Source organism: Aedes albopictus, chromosome 3 (genome assembly GCF_035046485.1).
Source record: "Aedes albopictus strain Foshan chromosome 3, AalbF5, whole genome shotgun sequence".
Taxonomy (NCBI): Eukaryota; Metazoa; Arthropoda; class Insecta; order Diptera; family Culicidae; genus Aedes; species Aedes albopictus.
In genome coordinates, this window is record NC_085138.1 from 4,117,826 (window position 1) to 4,140,145 (window position 22,320).

A 22,320-nucleotide genomic window follows, 5' to 3' on the forward strand; every position below is an offset into this window, starting at 1 on the left:
TTACAAACAAACATTTGTACAAGTGTAGCACATGAGGGACGAGACGGAAAATGGGATCGCGGTAGGAGAACAGAAGAGTTGTAGTGTACGACACGAGCGGACGTGCCGCGTGAGACGAGATTGAAATAAAGTTATATAGTTTGTGAGTTATACGGTGAAGTATTGATAATAATCTGACTGAAAGAGTTCCGTTTCCACATTGGCGACGAAGATAAAAATGTAAGTAGCAAAATGTATCCAAAATCTTATATTTCGTTCGAAACCAAATGGCTGGCATCATTCGCAATTTGCATCGGCGTCGAATGAAAAAAAAAAACATGGCGGGCTGTGCATAGGGAACTGTGCCCCGATCGGGAGTGTGAGAGAGGAGAAGATTGCTTTGTTGCGTTTCGGTTCCGGGTCGGTCTCCACGGGTGTTCGAGTGTGGTGGTGTATTGCAGTTTTTTTGTGTTTCCGAAAGGTGAGAAGTGACGAATTGGAAGTTAAAAGTTGAGGTGATAACGATAGTTTTGCCTGGGTGATAACGGGAACGAAGCCGTATTTTTTTTTGCCGCGTTTACAATTAGCGTTTTGAGATGGGGATTTCTTGGCTGCAAGTGTGACGATAATTGTGTCCAATCAAGTGTATACAGAAGCAGCGGTACGAGCGGTGGTAGCTGGTGACGGCTCGAAAGGCAGTGGGTACACGAGTGAGCATCGGCGGCGCAAGGTAGGTAAACAAAAAGTACATAGGTGCACTGAAATAAAGTTGAATATGCATTTCAAGATTTTTCTTTTATTTGGGAAAAAGTTGTGATCGTTGTGATTGAGTGGTGGCTAAAAGAAGTGACTGTATACCTGAAGCATTTTGTCACCATTGCCATGATTATGCGGATGCTCAAAATTACGGACGTGAGATAAGATGAATTAGTCGTAGGAAAGCGGGTTCGCTTATTATGAAATTGATTTCCAGAAATACTTGGAAAGTGAAATAGTTCCTTCGAATTAGGAAAGATGAAAATAAGTGCTGGCGGGTTCGCCATAGGAAAGATTGCGGTATCACTATCAATTAAATCGTTGTTGGCGAGTTTACCGAGAATAGTCAGCGGGATCGCTAAGACATAAAAGGTTGGCGGATTCGTCGAGAAATAGATAGCGGGTTCGCTCAGATATAAAAAGTTCAGGGATCCCCAAGAAAAATATTGCGGTATCGCTAAAAGCGTTGTTGGCGGGTTCGCCGAGAAATAGTCAGCGGGATCGCTAAGACATAAAAGATTGGCGGATTCGCCGGAAATAGATAGCGGGATCGCTCAGATTTAAAAAGTTTATGGGTTTACCGATAGCGGAATTGCTAAGACCTTGTAGTTGGCGGGTTCGCCCAAAAAGAATATTTTAGTCAATAGCTGACGGGATCGTCATGGATAAGCGGATTCGCTGCTATAAAATAATGTTTTACTTAACCAGCTTATTTAGTTAATAAGGAATGACGTGACTGATTAAAGAAAAACATAAATCACAAAATTACCTTTCAATTACTTGTTTTAAATTAATCAAACTCTACATAACATTCAACAACATCAAAAATTATCTGTCATGAATAATGTGAATGTTGCAAGCATTTGTTGTTTCGATTATTTAAAAGTATTTCAGCATAAGTCATTCACATTTTATTTATTTTAATTTGTTTTGGAACAGGGCTGGTAACGATAGCCGAATTAAACCGTTCCAGTCTTCTATCGAATCGTCACAACTTCCTTTGGCTTGGTCGAGATGGAAAAGAGACTTGGAGTCTTATTTCGAATCGGAAAAGATCGAATCTCAGTACGATAAAAGATCGAAGTTGCTTTATTTGGGCGGCTCCGATTTGAGGGACATTTACGATAATTTACCAGATACGGCAAATGTACCCCACGTGGTGAAAGACCCACCGTATTACGAAGTTGCCATAGCTAAACTCGATGCTCATTTCGAACCATTTCGCCGGCGGACTTACGAACGCCACCAATTCAGACAGATATCGCAGAATCCATCAGAGCGTTTCTCGGATTTCTTGTTGAGACTTCGAGCTCAAGTCAAACGCTGTGAATACGATAGACCGGATGAGATGATTCTGGACCAAATCGTTGAGAGGTGTGCGTCCAGTAAGTTGAAACAGAAAATGTTGAAGCGAGATATGACTTTGGAGGAGGTCGAAGCATTGGGCACAAGTCTTGAGGAAAGCGAGAAGAAGCTAAGAGAGTTCGGAGGGAGAAGCGAAGTTCAGAAAGTAAACAGCTGGGGATCTGGTAAAGTACAGCCGAGAAGAAGCCAGGTGGCTAATCGTTGGGGTCAGACGATGCAGAATAGAGTTGGGGAGGCCACGAAGATGAACAGCAGTGCTCCTTTTCAGCGGAGCGGATTCCGTTCTGATCCCGTCTGCTTTGCCTGTGGACGACGAGGGCATGTAAAAGGAGCGGAGATCTGTCCGGCCAGGCAAGCAGCATGTATGAGATGCAGGAATATCGGACATTTTGCCAGACAGTGTCAGAAACGCCCGAATTCCGGACCAGTACCTGGAGTTCCAGCCAAACGTGTAAGGTTGATTGAAGGACATAGCCAGGAAGACAAGAAGGACGAATTCATTTTTTATGCGATGGGCAACAATACCTTCAGGTTCGCGGTTGGTGGCGTTGAAATTCCAATGACAATCGATTCAGGAGCTGCTGCCAACATCGTGGATAAGGAGACTTGGAAGGAGATGAAAGAGGCAGGCATCAAGGTATGGGACATGACTACTCAAATTGACAAACACTTCACCTGTTATGCGTCGGAATCACCAATGAAGATCCTGGGGAGTTTCATGTCTACCATCGAAGGTGGAGGTAAGCAAACGGTGGCAAAATTCTACGTAGCTGAAAAGGGCCAGCAATGTCTGCTTGGGGACGATACGGCAAAGCGTCTACAGGTTCTTAAGGTTGGGTTTGATATTGGTAACATTTCGAACGAACCAGCCAAAGAGTTTCCCAAGTTCAAGGGCGTTGTAGTGGAAATTCCCATAGATCAGTCTGTTCAGCCTGTGCAACAAGCGTACCGCCGCGCCCCGTATGCACTTGAGGACAAAGTTGAGGAGAAACTAAGACTGTTGCTGGCGCAGGGGATTATAGAAAAAGTAAGAGGACCCTCTCCATGGGTCTCACCAATGGTCCCGGTGCTAAAAGAGTCAGGAGATGTGCGCTTATGTATTGATATGAGACGAGCTAACCAGGCAGTGTTGCGCGAAACACATCCACTACCCTTGGTGGATGAGCTGTTGGGATCTGTCAGCGGAGCGGTGGTTTTTTCCAAGATAGACATCAAAGATGCCTATCATCAGATTGAAATTTCTGAGCAATCACGGCCAATAACTACATTCGTGACGAAGAACGGACTTTACAGGTAAATACTGTTTTGATTGGTATATTCTATAAGTTCGGTGACTTAAGCGCCAAGATATTTTGAAGTTTATCGTTTTAATTTGACTTGGAAGGAAATAAATAAAAGCAATAATTATCAATTTTTCATTACTATATTCTATTATTTTACATGTATGACTAGATTCAAGAGGCTCATGTTTGGGATCAGCTGTGCTCCGGAGATATTCCAGAAAACCATGGAGAACATTTTGGCAGGTTTGGAGGGGATCATTGTGTACCTAGATGACGTAGTTCTTTTTGGGGCAACGGAAAAAGAACACAATGAGAGACTTCAGGCACTACGCGAACGTCTGGATGAGTACGGAATACTCCTAAATCACGACAAGTGTGTTTACAACGTGGAAGAGGTTGTTGTGCTTGGCCACGTTTTGAATAAAAACGGGATAAGGCCAACAGAACATCGAATGGCAGCCATCAGGTGTTTCCGGGAGCCCAAAAATGTGTCCGAGCTAAGGAGTTTTTTAGGACTAGTAACATATGTTGGTCGTTTCATTCTGCACTTGGCAACCAAAACCGAACCACTAAGGCAACTACTTCGAGGTGGTGCGGTGTTTCGTTGGGAAGACAAGCATCGCGAAGCGTTCAAGGAAATCAAAGAAGCTATTTCGGATATCGGATACTTGGGGTTTTTCAACAAAGAAGATACAACTAAGCTGATAGCGGATGCCAGTCCAGATGGCTTGGGGGCGGTATTGTTACAAGAAAATTGCTCCGGGGAAACAAGGATTATTGCTTTTGCAAGCAAAGCTTTGACAGAACTTGAAAAGAAATATTTTCAAACGGAACGCGAAGCGCTTGCGCTGGTCTGGGGGGTCGAAAAGTTTAGTCTTTACCTGCTAGGAAGACGGTTCCAGCTCATTACGGATTGCAAGGCATTAAAATTTCTTTTCAATCCGCGGTCTCGACCCTGTCCTCGTATTGAACGGTGGGTGCTCCGCCTACAGTCATACGATTACGAGATTATACATGAGCCCGGCTCTAGTAATCTAGCTGACACTTTATCTCGGCTATCACTAAGGTCACCGGAAGCATTTGACTTAGCGGGCGAAGCTTATGTACACCAATTGCTCGAGCACTCGGTCCCAGAAGCGGTAAGATTGGCAGATGTTATGGCGGCTTCTCGTGAAGACGCAGTCCTCCAAGAACTTTTCAATGCCCTGGCCACAGACAATTGGGATGAAAAAGTTAAGGGATACAAGCAATTCAAATCAGAATTACACGTCATGGAGGATGTCGTCATGAGGGGAGATCGGCTAATAATTCCAGAGAAACTACAACAGAGAGTAATTCAATGCGCTCACGATGGACATCCGGGAATGAGTGTCATGAAGAGAAGACTACGGCAAAAAGTCTGGTGGCCGAAAATCGATGAGCAAGTTGAGAAATGTGTGAAGGATTGCAACGCTTGTACGATAGTGTCAGCAACAGGACCCCCGGAACCGATGCTGCGATCAAGGATGCCAACAAGGGCATGGTCAGATGTGGCGATAGACTTTCTGGGACCGCTTCCAAGTGGTCACAACTTGTTGGTAATGGTCGATTACTTCAGCCGTTTCGCTGAGGTAATAGTGATGAAACAAATCACAGCGGACCTCACGATCAAGGCCCTTTTCGAAACATTTAGTCGTTTTGGCATCCCGGAAGTGATGCGGTCAGATAATGGTCCGCAATTCACCAGCGAATCCCTCAGGAAGTTTTGCAGGGAATATGGTATTGTGCAGCAGAAAACCACACCTTACTGGCCGCAAGCTAATGGGGAGGTTGAGAGGATGAATAACACAATCCTCAAGCGGCTCCGAATAAGCGAAGAGTTAAATTCATCTGACTGGAAGTGGGATTTGAGGAACTTCTTACTCATGTACAATTCAACGCCTCATTCAGTCACAGGCGTAGCACCATCGGCATTGATGTTTGGACGAATACTGAGGGACAAATTGCCTAGCGTACAAGAGTCAACGGATCTGCTGACAGAAAGTATTCGAGATCGTGATTGGGAGAAAAAGGTGACAACGGCAGAATCAGAAGATAAGAGACGACGCGCGAAGTCTAATGATTTGAAAGAAGGGGACATTGTGGTGGCCAAGAGGATAGCAAAGGATAACAAACTTTCTAGCAATTTCGGCCATGAACAGTTCGAAATAGTCAAGCGGTCGGGTACGGATGCAGAGCTTAAATCTTTGGAAACAGGAAAGAAATACCACAGAAATGTAACACACCTGAAGCAAGTCAGTAGAGGAGCAGAACCACACGAAGATGACACGTCATTTGAAGAGCTTTCAAGCGACATTACGGAATCTTTGGTGCCGTCAAACGAAGCAACAAGACCCCGCGGAAGGAGAGAACAAAAGCAACCCAGCTACTTGCGAGACTACGTCACAGCGATAGAATGCAACGATAAGTAAGGGGGGAGTGTGGCATCTATTGATTTACAAACAAACATTTGTACAAGTGTAGCACATGAGGGACGAGACGGAAAATGGGATCGCGGTAGGAGAACAGAAGAGTTGTAGTGTACGACACGAGCGGACGTGCCGCGTGAGACGAGATTGAAATAAAGTTATATAGTTTGTGAGTTATACGGTGAAGTATTGATAATAATCTGACTGAAAGAGTTCCGTTTCCACAATCTCCAAAAACAAAAGCAAAGTGACGGCGGCTGCGAACGTCATTAGTACTCTTTTCACTCCGTTCTGCTGTTATCAACAAAACAATGAAATTTTACGTTTCGCCTACCGACTTGAAGGCCGACGCGAAGAAGTTATCTACAACTTTATGACCCACCCACCCATCATTGGCGACTTTACCGTTGGAAACGGGAGCGTAAGGAAGCAGATAAGCTTCTCGAAGAAACTCCGGTGGAGACAAATAGCTTAGGCACTTGGAAGACAGTTTTCTTATCACGGGTGCCGCATCGGTCGGTCGTTCTGCTGGCGGAATTTGCTTAATCCTAGCAGGCGAAGAAGAATGATTTATCTATTTTGTCCCACGTTAATTCAGTCTGGCACCGACTACACCGAATTTGAACCATCGGTAGTAGGCTATGAAGCGAATCGGGCGGCCAAGATGGCAGACACGGCTGCTTGGAGAGCAGAAAAATTGAAGGATTAACCCAAATGCCACCAGCCAGCACCGTCAAAGAAGCTGGTTTTGATAAATCTAATTATGCCACCCAGAGGAAGGAGGAAACTTTCTACAGTGTTGGATTAGAGGAATCATAACTTTGTTAGTAAGCTAAGGCGTAAATAATTGCCAAAGAACGATTTATTTCAACCGAAAAATCGGGTTGAAAATACTGGTTTCATTAGTTTTCTATGAAGTGGTTTTGAAAATGTAATGGAAGAAGCATCCCATATTTTTACATTTGCCTGTTTGTTGGCACACTCTTCTTTGTAGAACAGTCATACCGTAGCTGCAAACGATTTCGAAACGAAGTTTGGTCTTAGCTGTCTAGTTGGGGATACCTAGGGGGAATCGTAGTAGGCTTCGCCGCGAACTGACGTGTCTGTTTTCGCTTGTCACGTTCATTTTCGTGTTCCTCGTTTCCGCGGATACGATGGTGATTTGACTTGCGCTACGCCACCCGGATTGCGGTACGCGTGTGGAAAGCTTAGAAACGGAATCTCCGGGAGGTTTGCGCCGGTTTTTAACATTGTTTTCGACGGATGGCAACTGTTACGTACAAAGTGAGACAGCAAAAACTGTGTGTGTGTGTGTGATTTAAAATGAGTGCAAATCCGTAAAAATATTGTGATTTTTGGTCTAGAAACCGGCCCAAAAGTATTGAAAAATTAGTGTCAAGTGTCGCCGCAGCGAAACCAAGTGAAATTTCCCAGGAAATCCACGCTGGGAAGCGCAGTTTTGACTTGCAATTATAATTATCGGTGCTGTCGGCTGCGGGAGTGCTCGGTGGCTGTGGGTGGTAGCAGTTTCATCGATTCTTCAGGGGCTCAGTTTTTCGGCGATTGTTTTCATATGTTGCGTGGCGCATTTCTCGTCAGTCGCCTCCCCCTCCCGCTTCTTGCCAAGGTCAAGAACCAGCGGGGCAGCACGGACGTCAACCTCGAATAGATGTGCCGTAGTCCACATGAATGTTTGGGAATGTTTGGGAAATTTACACTTTTGGGCACTCTGACAGATCTGGGATGTGCACGACATTTGCGAATTAGTCATTACCATTAGTTATTACTTAAGTAAAACGTGTAAAACTAGCAAAAGATTATCAACATTTTAGCGTGTAATCGTTTAAAATTACACGACAACGCGGATATAGCAAATAAATCAGTTAGAAATTGCGTAATGCATCCATTTTCAGCACAAACAATTATGTACGTGTTTTTGTTGTGAGCTACGGGGATTTTGCCTTTCGCTGGCCCCCTGTCAAGAACACAGCGACACTTTGTTTACTAAATAGATACGGTTGATAGCGTAGTACCATCCGTAAGGGCTTTCAAGTGTTTGGGTGTGTTTGACTGCCGCAGATAGCAGCTTGGTTAAAGTCCTGAGCTTGGTGATTTACGAGTATGTGACCTCATACTTATAATTTCGTGGGTGATGAAGCGGCGTAATGTTCAAATGATGATTGACTGCATGCGCGACGGAGGTGTGACGCGGAGCAAGCCTGACTGAGCTGTAATGATATTCCCGTTAACACTGAGGAACAGCAGTTTCCAGATAAATGGGTGAGACCGTTTCAAACTACGTTTCCCTTAAGGGGGCATTTATAAACTTCGAAAAATAACTTTTTGGCTTCGGTAACGTTTTGCTCGCATCCAGTTTGTTTCATTTCAGAGAGCGAGTAAAGGCGCTTAAGCCTTGGCATAAGGGCCAGGACACGGACCAAATACCTGTGTTCCATGCCAGGAAGCGAAGGACCATTAACCTTCTTAGCATCGTCACCCCCATCGATTTTCACGTATTTATAAGCTGAGAGGTTGGTACGAGATGTCCCCATTCGAAGGCTTAATTGTAAACCAATAACGCTGCACAGTAGGCTTGGCCGCTTTAATGCTTGTAATGCATTTTCGATATACTGCAAACATTAATAATGACAAGAAAAGTGGTAGAATTAGTCGATTCTATCATTTTTCCAGGATTTTTTCAATGAATGGCTGTGTATGTGTAGACTAGACTAGACTAGTTGTCTAGTTGGGGATACCAATTCAATCATTTCTTTCATCACATGAACTTTGATTCAGAAATTCTATTTTTTATATTTTCAACCATCACAAGTAAAAAGTTGATGATCAATTTGCTTTCAAGAGGTTTTGAGAATATGTTAAAATCATATTGTTTTTTTTTTGTTTTATGAAGGTGTTTATAACCTCCTTGAATCTACTTGATATCTGTTTAAATTAAAATGGAATGGTATTTCTATGTCACAAATCTACACCATTCTTTCAGTGTTTCATTCGTGCAGGGCTCCGACGTGTTCGAACGAAAAAATAATAGGGAACATCGACCGGGAACGCACCGAAAACGAGAAAGTTTGAAATTCGATTTTGCGTGGCATTTTTCTACAGAGCTGCAGTCAAAAAACACAGTAGGCAGGCAGAACGACGTTTGACGGGACAGCAAGTGAACAATACACATGTACAGGGGATAGACAAAATGATCGGGACAGGCAAAATTTTCACTTTTCAAAAAATATTCCACTAGCTGTAACTTTCCGAAAAGTGCATGAAATATTCTCAAATTTTTACTGTAAGTTCACCAAGTAGTTGTGTATCAGTAGTCAAAATTTTAATTTATAGAATGAACTATGAAAAACCTTTGACTTAGCTTAAAATTCTTAACACGGAAGAAAATTATAACGATTGAATTATTTTTCTAATAAAACATAAAATTATCCAAAACAGCAACATCGTTTCAAAATTCGAGATGCAAATAATAGTTCATTTAATTTCCCTCTTATTGACCTATATAAAGATGTGTTTTGAAGGAAAGAAACAACATAGAAGCCAATGAATTGAAAAAGTAATGGGAAGCATATTAAAAATAGATCAGTTTACTAAAAAATCGTGAAATAAATAAAATCGCTATAACTTTATCTCTTGTTAAAAATTTCAAGTTAAGTCAAATGTTTTTCAGATTTCATTATATAAGTCGTGAATAGTCAAAATTTCATTGCAATCGGTTCATTGAATCTGGAGTTATAACAGCTCTGGAGTTATAACTCCAGATTCAATGAACCGATTGCAATGAAATTTTGACTATTCACGACTTATATAATGAAATTTTCATCAAGAGATAAAGTTATAGCGATTTTATTTATTTCACGATTTTTTAGTAAACTGATCTATTTTTAATATGTTTCCCATTACTTTTTCAATTCATTGGCGGCTATGTTGAAACTTTCCTTCAAGAAACATCTATATATAAGTCAATTAGAGGGAAATTAAATAAACTATAATTTGCATCTCGAATTTTGAAACGATGTTGAAGTTTGCATAATTTGATGTTTTATTAGAAAAATAATTCAGGCCAAACATGTCTAAAGGTCCTATCTGCAGAAGAGAGGCTCTCTTTGGTTTCCCTCTCTTTTGTTCATATCTCAGCTGTTTATTTGTATTTTGATTGTCTCCTTGCATTGAACGATGGTCAAAGCAATCGTCTTTTGATTTGTACTGCAAAAATAGTTGAAATATAGTTGACAGACATTGCAATAATTGAAAGAGAAAGTTAACAAAGAGAGCCTCTCAAATGCAGATAGGACCTATTGAAATGTTTGGCCTGAATTGGCTATCGAATAATTATGCCTTTTCAAGAATCTTTATAACTTCATGTAGAATAGCACGATCTTCCCCAAAATTGGAACATTGATAGACAACTGGTTGAACAACTTTCAGTAAAAATTTGAGAATATTTGATGCATTTTCCGAAAAGTTACAGCTAGTTGACCATTTTTTGAAAAGCGCAAATTTTTCCTGTCCCGATCATTTTGTCTATCCCCTGTACCATTGACTGTTGTCCTTAGCCGGTTTCGGCTATATTAGCCCAGTATTATATTGTGAAATTCTTTAGAATTTCTAATTCCTTTCAGCATTTCTTCGCCGTACTGCACCCATCCAGAACTCAATTGATTGGTTTATAATTGTTTCCATGTTTACATATAATCAAAATGGGAAAACACTTTGAACTGGCACTACTCCATCAGCGATTGCAATTACGAAAGCATTACTCCGGCTTTCCACATCGATTGCCGGCTCTCAACGGGCACGCAAATTGATTAACGAACCAAAAGTTGCTGCAAATCTGGCTCGGCGCTCTACATGCTGAACGAACAGATTCCAAACGGCACAGAGCAACGAAAGAGCAGAGCGCAGCGCAACGCGATCGAAATTTAGGGATTGATTCCGTGGAATTTATAACCCTTGCCCTAACGTCCGTAGAGCTCATTTTGCATTCCGATTTTTTTCCGCGGCCAAGTCAATCTCCCCTCAGTTCGATTCGTGTCTCTGCGGGCAGGCAGTTGCCAAATATCGTTAAATGTGAGGAAATGTAGCAGAATCATAAAAACGCGATTATTTATATACTTTCCACAGTGATACAGATCCAAATCAATAGGGTGGATCACATTCGGTCAATTATTCCGTTTCATTTGATTTAGTTTAGTTGAGTTTTTCTTGTGTGATTCTACAAATTTCCTAAATGGAGGAGAACGTGCCTCTGGAGCCGACCTACTGATGATTCTAATAACAAATTAACACATTAGGGGTACTCACTAAACAGATTAAATTGCTGCGTAAGCCATGATTTTCTGCTTATTTGAAATGTTTCATGATTTTGCGAATGAAATAATCGAAGATTCCCTTGGTGATCGCGACGTTTAATCAGTTTAATCGGTTTACGCTGTTTAGTGAATCCCCCTATTGAGTTATTGCTAATTTAGAGAAAACTATCCATTTTACGGTAGAACGAAAAGCTACCGCAGCTGTCAGACTACTGATTTTCACTGGGGTATCATCGATCTACCCTAGCGATGCCTTGGATACGATGACGATGATCAGTGTTTGTTGTTGGTTTTCAGTTCAATTCACCTTGCAAGCTTGCTTTGATTTGGCCTTCAGTTTCAATGAAAGGATGATTTTCAAGCCTGCGGTAGGACTTTGACAGCTGCGGTAGAACTCGGCGGCTACCACAGAGTGGAAATTTTTCTAAAAATATGTAGCTCAAACCAACCTCGCTATTCGATGAAAACATTCGCCAAATGATGCGGTTTGCTTTTGACAACGAATATGATTTCACCATTCCTCGTGAACGAGCTTGATGGTCTAATGGCTACCGCTTCTGATTCGTATGCAGAAGGTCCTGGGTTCAATCTGCGGTCCTTCCCTTTCTTCTTTCTTTGTATCTTTCTATCTACTTTCTCTCTCTTTTCTACACATGCCACTCATGTATATTGATGTGGTCATAACCATCACTAGAACCAGAAACGAATTGAAAAAAGTCGTTTCCCTTCCTTCCAACTTTCATAGCACAGTGTATACAACGCCTACAAGCTATACAACCAGAGCGAACTGTGCCACTTGACCTTCATATTGTAATCAACACACAATCACCTTACGAACACTATGAAATATCCCCTATCCATGGATCGCATCACCGACCCAACGGTGACTTCCAGATCTCCCATCCGAACACTAACAAATACCCCATCCACGTTGGTTGTGGGGACGCAGAGTGCTCTCGGTCTATAGTAGCATCAACCATCACACTCTATCATTCCTTTCCCTTCCCAACTGACTATAAGGACTTGGTCAGAACCCGTATTGATTCAAAATGTATCCCAAATAGAGGAGAATATCAAATTCATAACAAATCACATAACCTGTTTTTATATCATAGTTTGTTATTATTAACTTATCAAAGCATTACTTTTTTATAAGATGTTTTATTAGACAATCTTATTTTATTATGATCAAGTTAGAAAGATTCATCCACTAAATAACATTTCAATAACATACTTTGTTGTAGACCAAGTTTTGTTATTATTCTACTTTTGAAAATGTACAAGTATGTGATGAACTATAACACAATAATGACAAGTTTTGAAATGCATTGCAAGATTCATTGTTACTAAGTTGTTAATGAACCTAACAAAACATGTTATTAAATTGGTCTTCCAGAAATAGTTTTTTGTTATGATTTTTGTTATTTTGACGCTTATGACAGACGAGTTTATCACATAATAAGATATGTTAATAACATAAAAAATACTGATTCCATTATACAGTTATAAATATTATTTTATTATGCTGTTGATATTTTCTTCTGCTCTGGATGAGCTGCTTTAATTGCAGTTTGAGTTTCCCTAGGAGTTTCCCTTATTCAGTTGGATCTATGAGCCAATCCATACCAGTTCAGATCAATCACGGAGGTGCAACCATTGACATGTATAGTCAGAATTGACTGTGATCTAGCATAACACGTAAACAGGACCCAAGAGCATTTGAATAAAACCAACATGTTTTGGTTGCGGTAGGTCTCATCTCAATTCATCCACAAATACCGTATGTGTGTTCTGTCTAATAGCGGTGCGCAATCGAAACAAGTTTGTTTACAAAAAGCACCTCCTGGGTAGAGGTAAATAACAAACCAATAACTAAAAAATAACATATTATGTTATGTCATCATATCTAAATTTTCAATTCTTTAGTTTTTGTGAATAGCTCAGGATGACACATGAATATCAAAACACGATATCATTGTTAAACTTGTAATTTGCGAGTGATTATTGAATAAATTAAAAAAAATAATAATAACAAATATTATTATCATAGTATTAGCCATAGTATCAAAACAATAACATAATTTACCATGTGAAGCGGACCTGGTGTGGTGGTTAGAACATTTGACTATCACGTGGAGGACCTGGGATCGAATCCCACTCCCGAGTCCCGACATATTTACTCACAAAATGTGGTTTCTTCCTTCGGAAAGAAAGTAAAAAAACGTGGGTCCCGAGATGAACTAGCCTAGGGTTAAAAATCTCGTTAATACAGACAAAAAAAATTCCGTCACATTAAAATATGTTATTATTTTGACATTTTTTTTTATTATTTGGTTATTACAATGGCAAAGTCAGTTATTCTTTAGTTGTTATGCCATAGAAATTTTGTTGTTATTTTAACTCTTGTTTGTTGGAAACTAATAGCAAATTTTGCCATTCAAACATTTTATTTCAATGGTAAAATTAGCCCTTCATTTGCCATACCGCTCTACCCGGGCTACGCTTTTTCACGTAATCACGTAAAGTATTCTTGAATGCAATTTTGAAAGCAAATGGATTTTTGTAAGAATTTATTATGATATGCCTGAATTATTTCTCAATGAAATCAATGGCGAAAGCACAAAAAATCCTCTGAAATTCTTTGGTGCAAATCAAAAAACAGTCTTATTGACTGCCTGGGAGGAATTTCTGCTAGAGGCCTTGGGAAAATTTCTGTAGGACTTCCAGAGGAAATTTCTTGCTGGAATCCTTTGGGGATGAATTAGTTCATCCTGAAGGATTATCTTAAGGAAAACTTTGAGAAATCCCTTAAGGAATATTTTTGACATAGCTTAAACAATCTTTGAGGATAAAGATTAATCCTAACTGGAATTTCCTAAAGGATTCTTAAACAAAGTGCAAAAGCGGACTTGAAAAAAATGCATCAGGAGTTTTTGGGCGATTTCCTACAGCACTTATTGGAGCATTTTCTGAAGAAATTCCTACGGTTAAAGTAAAGTAATGCTTGAACAAAATTCTTAGAAATCATATACCGTAATCCGGGGTCAAATTGATCACTTTCAAACAACTTTTGCGAATAACATCAGTGCTAATTCAAATATTGCCAAAAGAATTTCTGTAAAACCAGTACCCAGTGGATCTCCATGGAACCATGAGACAGAATTTTGTTTAACAAATTTAAACTTTAAGTTAAATAACTCCAAAAATCAAAAAATTGGAAATGCTACTTTGGGGCGAAATTGATCAGTATACAATTAAGCATCGGTTGGAAAATTTCTTTCTCCGCTTAGTTTTGCTCTTTTAAAACCAAATAAAACGTTTAAAATCTTTTAACTAATGAATTTAATACTTAAAATTCAAAATAAAAATTTGAAATTTCCGCTTAAACGCCTAAAGGTAGGCAATTTAACTTCAAATAAGTGATTTCTATCACTGTAAATGACTATTTTATAATAAAAAGAACTTATTTTTAACTATTTCATGTTTTTATTAGCTACATAACTTCCCATCCAAGGCTCCACAAAAATGTTAAAAAAGAAAAATTACGGGAAGTCCTATTAGCAATCGATTGTTTAGTAGCAATGATTTGAGCTAAATGAGTAATACATTTCAAATTCCTAAAAAATAAGACAAAACTAACATTTTAATAAAAAAAAAGACTCTACACTCATCTCTAGACATCTACGAACCAAATAACGTAAAAAGTTTAGGATCATTACGACGCTTAAGAGTTCCTGGTATGGAATTACAATGTAGTACCCGAATGATCAATTTCACCCCAGTTTACGGTAATGTTTTTGAAAAATCCTTTGAGGCATTGCAAAAATAACGCTGGAAAAAATTTATTACAAAACAAGATCTTGAACGTATTGCTGAAGGATCCCTCTGGCAAATTGCTAGATGGATCATGTGGGGTAACCAAAAAGGAATCATTTTTGAAAAACTTGAGAACCTTTCTTGGAAATATTTCTTGAATTCTTGGAAATATTACTGAGGAAATTCCTTCAGAAACGCTTGGAGAAGCTCCCGAATCAATTGTTAGAGCAGCTTGTAAATAATTCCTTGAAGTAATTCGTAGATGAATCGTTAAAGATATCCAAGAAAGAGCTCTTGGAGTTCCTTACTTAAAAAAAAAATGCTTAATGAAATCGTTGAAAACTTCCATAGCAGTTTCTTGAAGGAAATCGTGACGAATCCTTGGTGTTATTGCTAAAGGAATCTTTGTAGATATAATTAGAAACATTTCTGATGTAAACTTTGGAAGAATTACTAAAGTATACATTAAAGAAACTCCAGTTGATTTTTTCGGAGGAATTTCTGTGGGAATTCTTGAAAGAATTCTTAAATTTTTAATTTTAATTTTTGAAGTACTCATTGGGGGAATTCCTGATTCCTTGAAAGGCTTATCGGCGGAAATTTTAAAAAATTCCAGCAAAAACACTCGAAGCATCTACTTCAGGAATGTTTTAGATATTCTTAGGGGAGTTTGTGCAAGAATCTTTGAAAAAAAAAAATCTTACAGAGATCTTTTTATACATTCCTTTAGAATTTCGAATAACACCTTGGTAGAATTCCTAAAGCAATCCCTACACAAATCCCAATAATAATCCTCGGTAGAATCCATGCAAAAATAATCCGATTGATGAATTTTTTGCAGGAGTTTCTAACAAGGTCCTTGAAGAAATTTTGAAATAATCTTTGGATACTTTTCAAGAGGTTTTTTGGAAGAAATACTTAAGAAATCCTTGGAAAAGTTCTTGTAGGAATTCTGGAAGCAATTTCCGAAGAATTCTCAATGGATAACCTGTATGAAATCTTAGCCTTGCATCCACTTAAGGCTCAATCGAGGAAGGGAAATGTTCTAGAGCTTAAAATGCACTATTTCTCAAAAAATCCACAAATCGAAGAAAATACGAACATCCGATTGTTCATTCAGTCAATGACAATCGGGCACGCAGGTTTTGTTAGCTTTTTCGTCATTCTGGAGAAAGGTGCTTTTTCAGTTTTGGATAATATGTGATTTCTCATTTGAGCCTTAAAGGACGCTTCTAAGCTCAAGTAATACACTTGTCACAGAATAGTCACGGCGGCGCAGGTTTTTGTTGCGCAGAACTCACTGTGACTGACTTCTAACAAATAAAAACTTACTTGCTAGAAGTAAGTCAAAAAACAAAAACCTGCGCCACCGTTACTCTTTTGTGACAAGTTTGTTACTTGGGAGCATTCTTAAAAAATTCTTGAACAAAGTGACAAAACAGTCTTAGCAGAAATTTCTGAAGGAATTTTTGAAGAAGCTTTTAAAGACATTATATGATTTTTTTAATACATTTTTAGCATATACGATCTCATTGTCATCATACTCAAATCAAAGGAATGAAGCGCTTTTTGTTTTGCTTCCAGAAATGATAATAAACAATACGGAATCGCACCGATTGATTTCTTGTAATCGCTTTATTTTCGAATAAGATGAATTTGGGGTCGTGAGATTACTAAGGGCAAGGTGACCTTACCAATTTGTGAAGAACATCTTCGAAAAATTTCTTAAGAAATCTTAAAACGAACAACAAGATAAATGATGAATGCTTGAAGGAATGCCAAGATAAATTCTTGGAGAAATATCTGAAAAAGTTTTGTAAGCGAATAGTTGAGAAACCCGTAAAGAGTCTTTGCAGAAATTCTTAACTCCGTGGAAAAAATATTAAATGATACATTCATATTTCCTAAAGATTCCCTGAATCCTCCAGAACTACTTTTAAGGAGTTTTCTAAGAATATTTCTGAGCTTTTATTATGTTATCTCGTATAATTCGGCATGGTTATCTGTTGGAATTTGAGATGAAATTTTCGAAAAAAAAATTTCTGATCTGTGGTTGTATTCAGGAGTTTCTAGCTTCATGAGTTCTACATTTGGGACATTTGTGCCATCAGTTGCTGCCATGGGTTACTTCAAGAATAACCCCAGACAGGCTTTTTCATGTTTCTATTATTTCTGCCACGATTCCTTTAGGAGTTCCAACAGGAGTTCATTGAGAAACTCACTCATGGTTTTACAATAAAATTTTCTTGAAATTCTTCCAAGAATTGCTTTTGAAATTTCGCCAAGATGAAGGATTAAGAAAGTCCTTCAGGAGTTCTTCTAAAGCATTCTTCAATAGCTTCGACGGGAATTCTTATAGTATTATTTACTGAAATTCCTTCAGGAATTCCTTCTGACATTTCCTCATTTTTTTGAATGCACCAAGGGTCCTCCAAAAGAATCTTCCAGGAGTACCGTCTAAATATCATGTCGACGTTTCTTCTGAAAATTCTCCAGATATACCTTCTGGGAACCCTCCTGGCATTCCAAATGGAAATCTTTCTGGATATATTTCTGGGGAGTTTCCAAAAACTACTTCTTGTATATTTCAGGCCAAACATTTCAATGGGTTCTATCTGCATTTGAGAGACCCTCTTTGTTCACTTTCTCTTTCAATTATTGCAATGTAATGATACACTTTTCAACTATTTTAGCAGTACAAATCAAAGGACGATTGTTTTGACCATCGTACAATGCAAGGAGACAATCATAATATAACAGCTGAAATATTAGCGAAAGAGAGGGAAACCAAAGAGAGCCTCTCTTCTGCAGATAGGACCTTTAGACATGTTTGGCATGATTTTGTCGAATTTTGATACAAATATTAGTGTTGGGAAGAACGGAATGATATGCTTAGACTAAAATATAAACGACTCATAAAATGTCATCATCTTCTATAACAAAATCAGAAATTACCAATAAAGACGAAGGGGTGGTAGCAGATTTTCCGAGATGGTTGTGAAAATGCAGGGGTGTGCTCGGTCTTCAGCACTAACAACAGTCATTACAACATTCATTTCCCTTCCCAACTGTCTGTAAGGACTTGGCCGGTGCTGGTAAATGGAGTGTCTTGACCCTTATTCGTTTGGATCCCAGTGCAACTTAGCAAACCCACACATTTCTGTAATGGTAATTTTCTTAGTGAATTTTGCTACTGCAATCTTAAGCGAGAAATTTTTGATGATATCTATACCATAACTTTCAATGACAGTGTTAAGAAAATCTTGAAAGAGCTGGGGTTTTTTAAGGGAACTATGGAAATATGCAGACAGGACGATAACGTGCCTCTGGAGCTGGCCTTCTGATACCTGGCGGAACGATAACATTATCAATAGAGCTTTAGGCGAATTGTTCTAATTTATCTGAGAGTTTTATCAAAAACGTTTTCAGCAGTAGCATAATAAAATATTGTGGCATTTTTCCATAACTTCTATGTCATAAGCAATTTATTCAAAGCTTCACACCACTAGAAAAATTACCAACAAGTTTTCTGAAAAAAGGATCCATTTTGTTGTAAACTCATCTAACATCACGACACTAAAATTTCAACAGTCCGTACCTGTTTTGGATAAATTACTTTGTTCCAAAGCTGTACATCGTAGTTCATTCCTCTATCATGGTTGTTGAAAAAAGGAGCATTTTACTGTCTAAATTAGTTGCAGAATAGGCGAGAAAGATATAATACGATCCATAGAAGGTAAAGTTTTCAAAAGCCATGATTGATTTAGTATGGGGTTTTACGACTGGGAACTTGATGGAAAGGGGGATGGCTTTTTCAGTCTTTGAATCAAGAACGATTTTTATCTACATTCCCGACGTTTCGGCCTGGGGATTTGGCCTTTTTAAAGTGCACAGTGTAGTATACAAAAATTAAAAATCCAAAATAACAACACGTATATATGAAAAACAATCCAGAAGATCATTCTACCCAAGTAACCACGGTGCTGAATCCTTATTGCATGCAGATATACGGTGTACTTAGAACAATCATTACTTTACATGCAAACTTAAAGTTGAATTAAAGTGGAAATGGGCAATTATGCGACTGCTTCAAGATTATACCAGTATAATCCTAATTTGATTCAATAATTGCCCACTTCCACTTTAAATCAACCTTAAGTTTGCATGTAAAGTAATGATTGCACTAAATACACCGTATATCTGCATGTAATAAGGCTTCAGCACTGTGGTTACTTGGGTATATGTAAAAACCACAAAAACGATAGACGGTAGACACTACGACCCTTGAAAAAGGCCAAATGCCTAGGCCGAAACGTCGGGAATGTAGATAAAAATCGTTCTTGATTCAAAGACTGAGAAAGCCACCCCCCTTTCCGTTTTCAAAAGCAGTCAAAAGCGATCAATGCTACATACAGGGGATAGACAAAATGATCGGGACAGGCAAAATTTTCACTTTTCAGAAATGTTTAACTAGCTATTACTTTTCGGAAAAGTGCATCTAATATTCTCAAATTTTAACTGTAAGTTCATCGACTAATTGTGTATCAGTGGTCCAAATTTGGAAAAGATCGGACAATTTTCCACGAAGTTATAAAGATTCTTGAAAAAGGTAAAATTATCCGATAGCCAACTTTGAGCTGTTATATCTCCGGATTTAATAAACCGATTGCAAGGAAATTGACTTTTATAATGAACTCAGGAAAACATTTGACTTAACTTGAAATTTTTAACAAGAGATAAAGTTATAGCGATTTTATTTTTTTCACGATTTTTTGCAATTTGGTCTATTTTTAATATGTATTCCATCACTTTTTCAATTTATTGGCGGCTATGTTGTTACTTTCCTTCAAACACATTCATATATAAGTCAATTAGAGGGAAATTAAATTAACTATAATTTGCATCTTGAATTTTGAAACGATGTTGAAGTTTTGGATAATTTGGTGTTTTATTAGAAAAAATATCTAATCGTTATAATTTTTTTCCGTGTTAAGATTTTTAAGTTAAGTCAACGGTTTTTCATAGCTCATTATATAAGTCATAAATAGTCAAAATTTCATTGCATTCGGTTTATTGAAACCGGAGATATAACAACTCAAAGTTGGATACCGGATAATTTTACCTTTTCCAAGATTCTTTAATACTTCGAGGAAAATGGCCCGATCTTTCCCAAATTTGGACCACTGATACACAACTAGTTGATGAACGTACAGTAAAAAAAATGAAAATATTTGATGCACTTTTCGAAAAGTTACAGCTAGTAGAATATTTTTTGAAAAGTGAAAATTTTGCCTGTCCCGATCATTTTGTCTATCCCCTGTATGTGCATGTGAAGCCAAAAACACTTAATCGATAATACATAATTTGTAGTCCATAATTGATAATATATAATTAATATTCCATGATTCAATACGAACATTTTCACAATTATGAAAAGACTGTTTTAACCTGAATTGGAAAATGTGGGGTGTCATCAGTATTAAATAATTGAGTCACTGATATTGATCAACACCGATCCCCCTTGGCTCACCCTAACAAGCATGTACACAAAACTCACCGTAAAATATCGGCGCAATTTTGGAGATCACGGTTGGCCGTGACGGATTGGCTTTGCTTCGGTCGTGACGACCGAACCACAGTAGGCCACCCCCCCCAAACACAGCGAACTTGTTCCGAGAGGACCACAACACGATAATTGCGTTATTTATACCTCCTGTGCACATTCACTGTTGCATGCCGTAGTTGTTGATGTTGTAGAACGTGTTTTCGTGTTATTCCTCTGACACTGGCACTGATGTTTTGGTTTGTAAAAATAACATTTCCCGGACATTTTATGTATTCCGTTCCTGTGTAATTATTTGCGAAACGCCGGGAACATTGATCAACCGTTTGCCCATTTGGAAACAACAGTCGATTATCGTCGTTTGGTTCTTCATAATTTTATCCAACGACGTGATGAAAAGCGCGAACTCGCTGTTTGTTCTGGCGATGGGAAAATATGCACTCTTTTTAATTAATTTATTCGTATTTTTTCACTCCTTCGTAAACATTCAGAGCACTGTTTTAAGCGCCCGTATTTTTTCCCATTATCCTCGGCACAATTTCTCACCAGGTGCAAATTTTCATCGTTATCATCACTTCGGCTTTCACTATTTTCACACAGCAAGCGTTGAAAGCAGCATCCTCAGCAGGCTACTCGCTCTGCCTACTACGACGTGAATGGTGTGCAATCACATTTTCTGCCAGACACGGTCCATCTTCGTCAACATCGGCCCAGTAAATTGTTCCCCTTTTTCTCAGAAATCACAACTCTCGCCGGCCGCGTCGATGTCGAAAACACGCTTTGAAGAAAACACGAGGCGTGGGAAAATCGCCGATATCGAGACAGCGCACTTCGCTCCCACTTCAGTTAGCCTTCGCATTTCCACGTAAACATTTTAATATATATTTTTTTTCTCTTTTTCCTGTTTAGCCTAACACCAGACCAGCCAGCGGTACAAATTGAATCACACAACTACCGGATGGCGGCATCCCATTTTCCGCACCTCGAGTACATCTGGAGATGTGTACACAGTAATAATCATCAACGCCATCAACGGTTTTAAACCCCAACAGAGATACACCACATATAGTGAGATTATCTTCTTCGCACTCGAAGCTACTTTAGTCAGGAGGAGATACCGGTGGTTTTGGGTGCGCTCACAACCACATTCCGACGTTGACTGACGACGGGTTGGTCCATCTGACGACCGCTTGAACATCCATCCACCTCTGGACCGACCGAGAACCGGATGGTGTGTGGCAATCGTCAAGAAAGAGCAATCAACGACGATAACATGCGCGCGAATACGGACATGGATGGTGGCGATCACCGGCAAGTGAGTGAAGCGTTGTTGTTGGGAGTTTTCCGTGTGAGAGTGAGTGGAAATGAGGGAGAGAGTTTTCCTTACCGATGACTTGCCAAATACCCAACAGCGGGGAAAATGAGCGCACGTGGAAAGGATTTTATGAATGAAATGAACTCCACAGTATGCCTCAGTAGGCGGACGAGTATCATAAAAAGTAATGGAGTTCGGCTGGGTAGCACCAGCTATGTGTAGTAGAAAATCAATCAACTGGGTAATGCTCATAGGCGAAACTACCGGGGGTGCCGGGGGTGCCAGGCACCCCCTAGAATTTGAATGCGTTGCTGTGAGATATGGGGCGATGAATGATGAATGGATGAACTAATGAATATTTTGTTCGTAGTGCACCCCCTGGCAAAAATTCGTTGTTTCGCCAATGGTAATGCTTTTTCGATTGTTTATGCTTCGCAAGCCATTTTCAGCCCATGTGGTGGGCAGG

The 22,320-nt window shown here is 39.1% G+C and overlaps 1 protein-coding gene across 2 annotated transcripts in view; it reads right to left on the bottom strand.

Annotated features, from left to right (window-relative positions):
- The window catches only part of LOC109414166 (putative tyramine receptor 2), a 262,628-nt gene extending 240,575 nt beyond the window's left edge, over nt 1-22,053 (bottom strand). The window contains exon 1 of one of the 2 annotated variants that reach the window (XM_062860650.1): nt 20,687-22,053. The gene's annotated coding sequence lies outside the window, so the exon portion shown is untranslated. Of the gene's footprint in view, nt 1-20,533 lie in introns of both variants that reach the window. The other variant, XM_062860649.1, reaches the window with a different exon arrangement.
- Between the last annotated feature and the right edge of the window lie 267 nt (nt 22,054-22,320).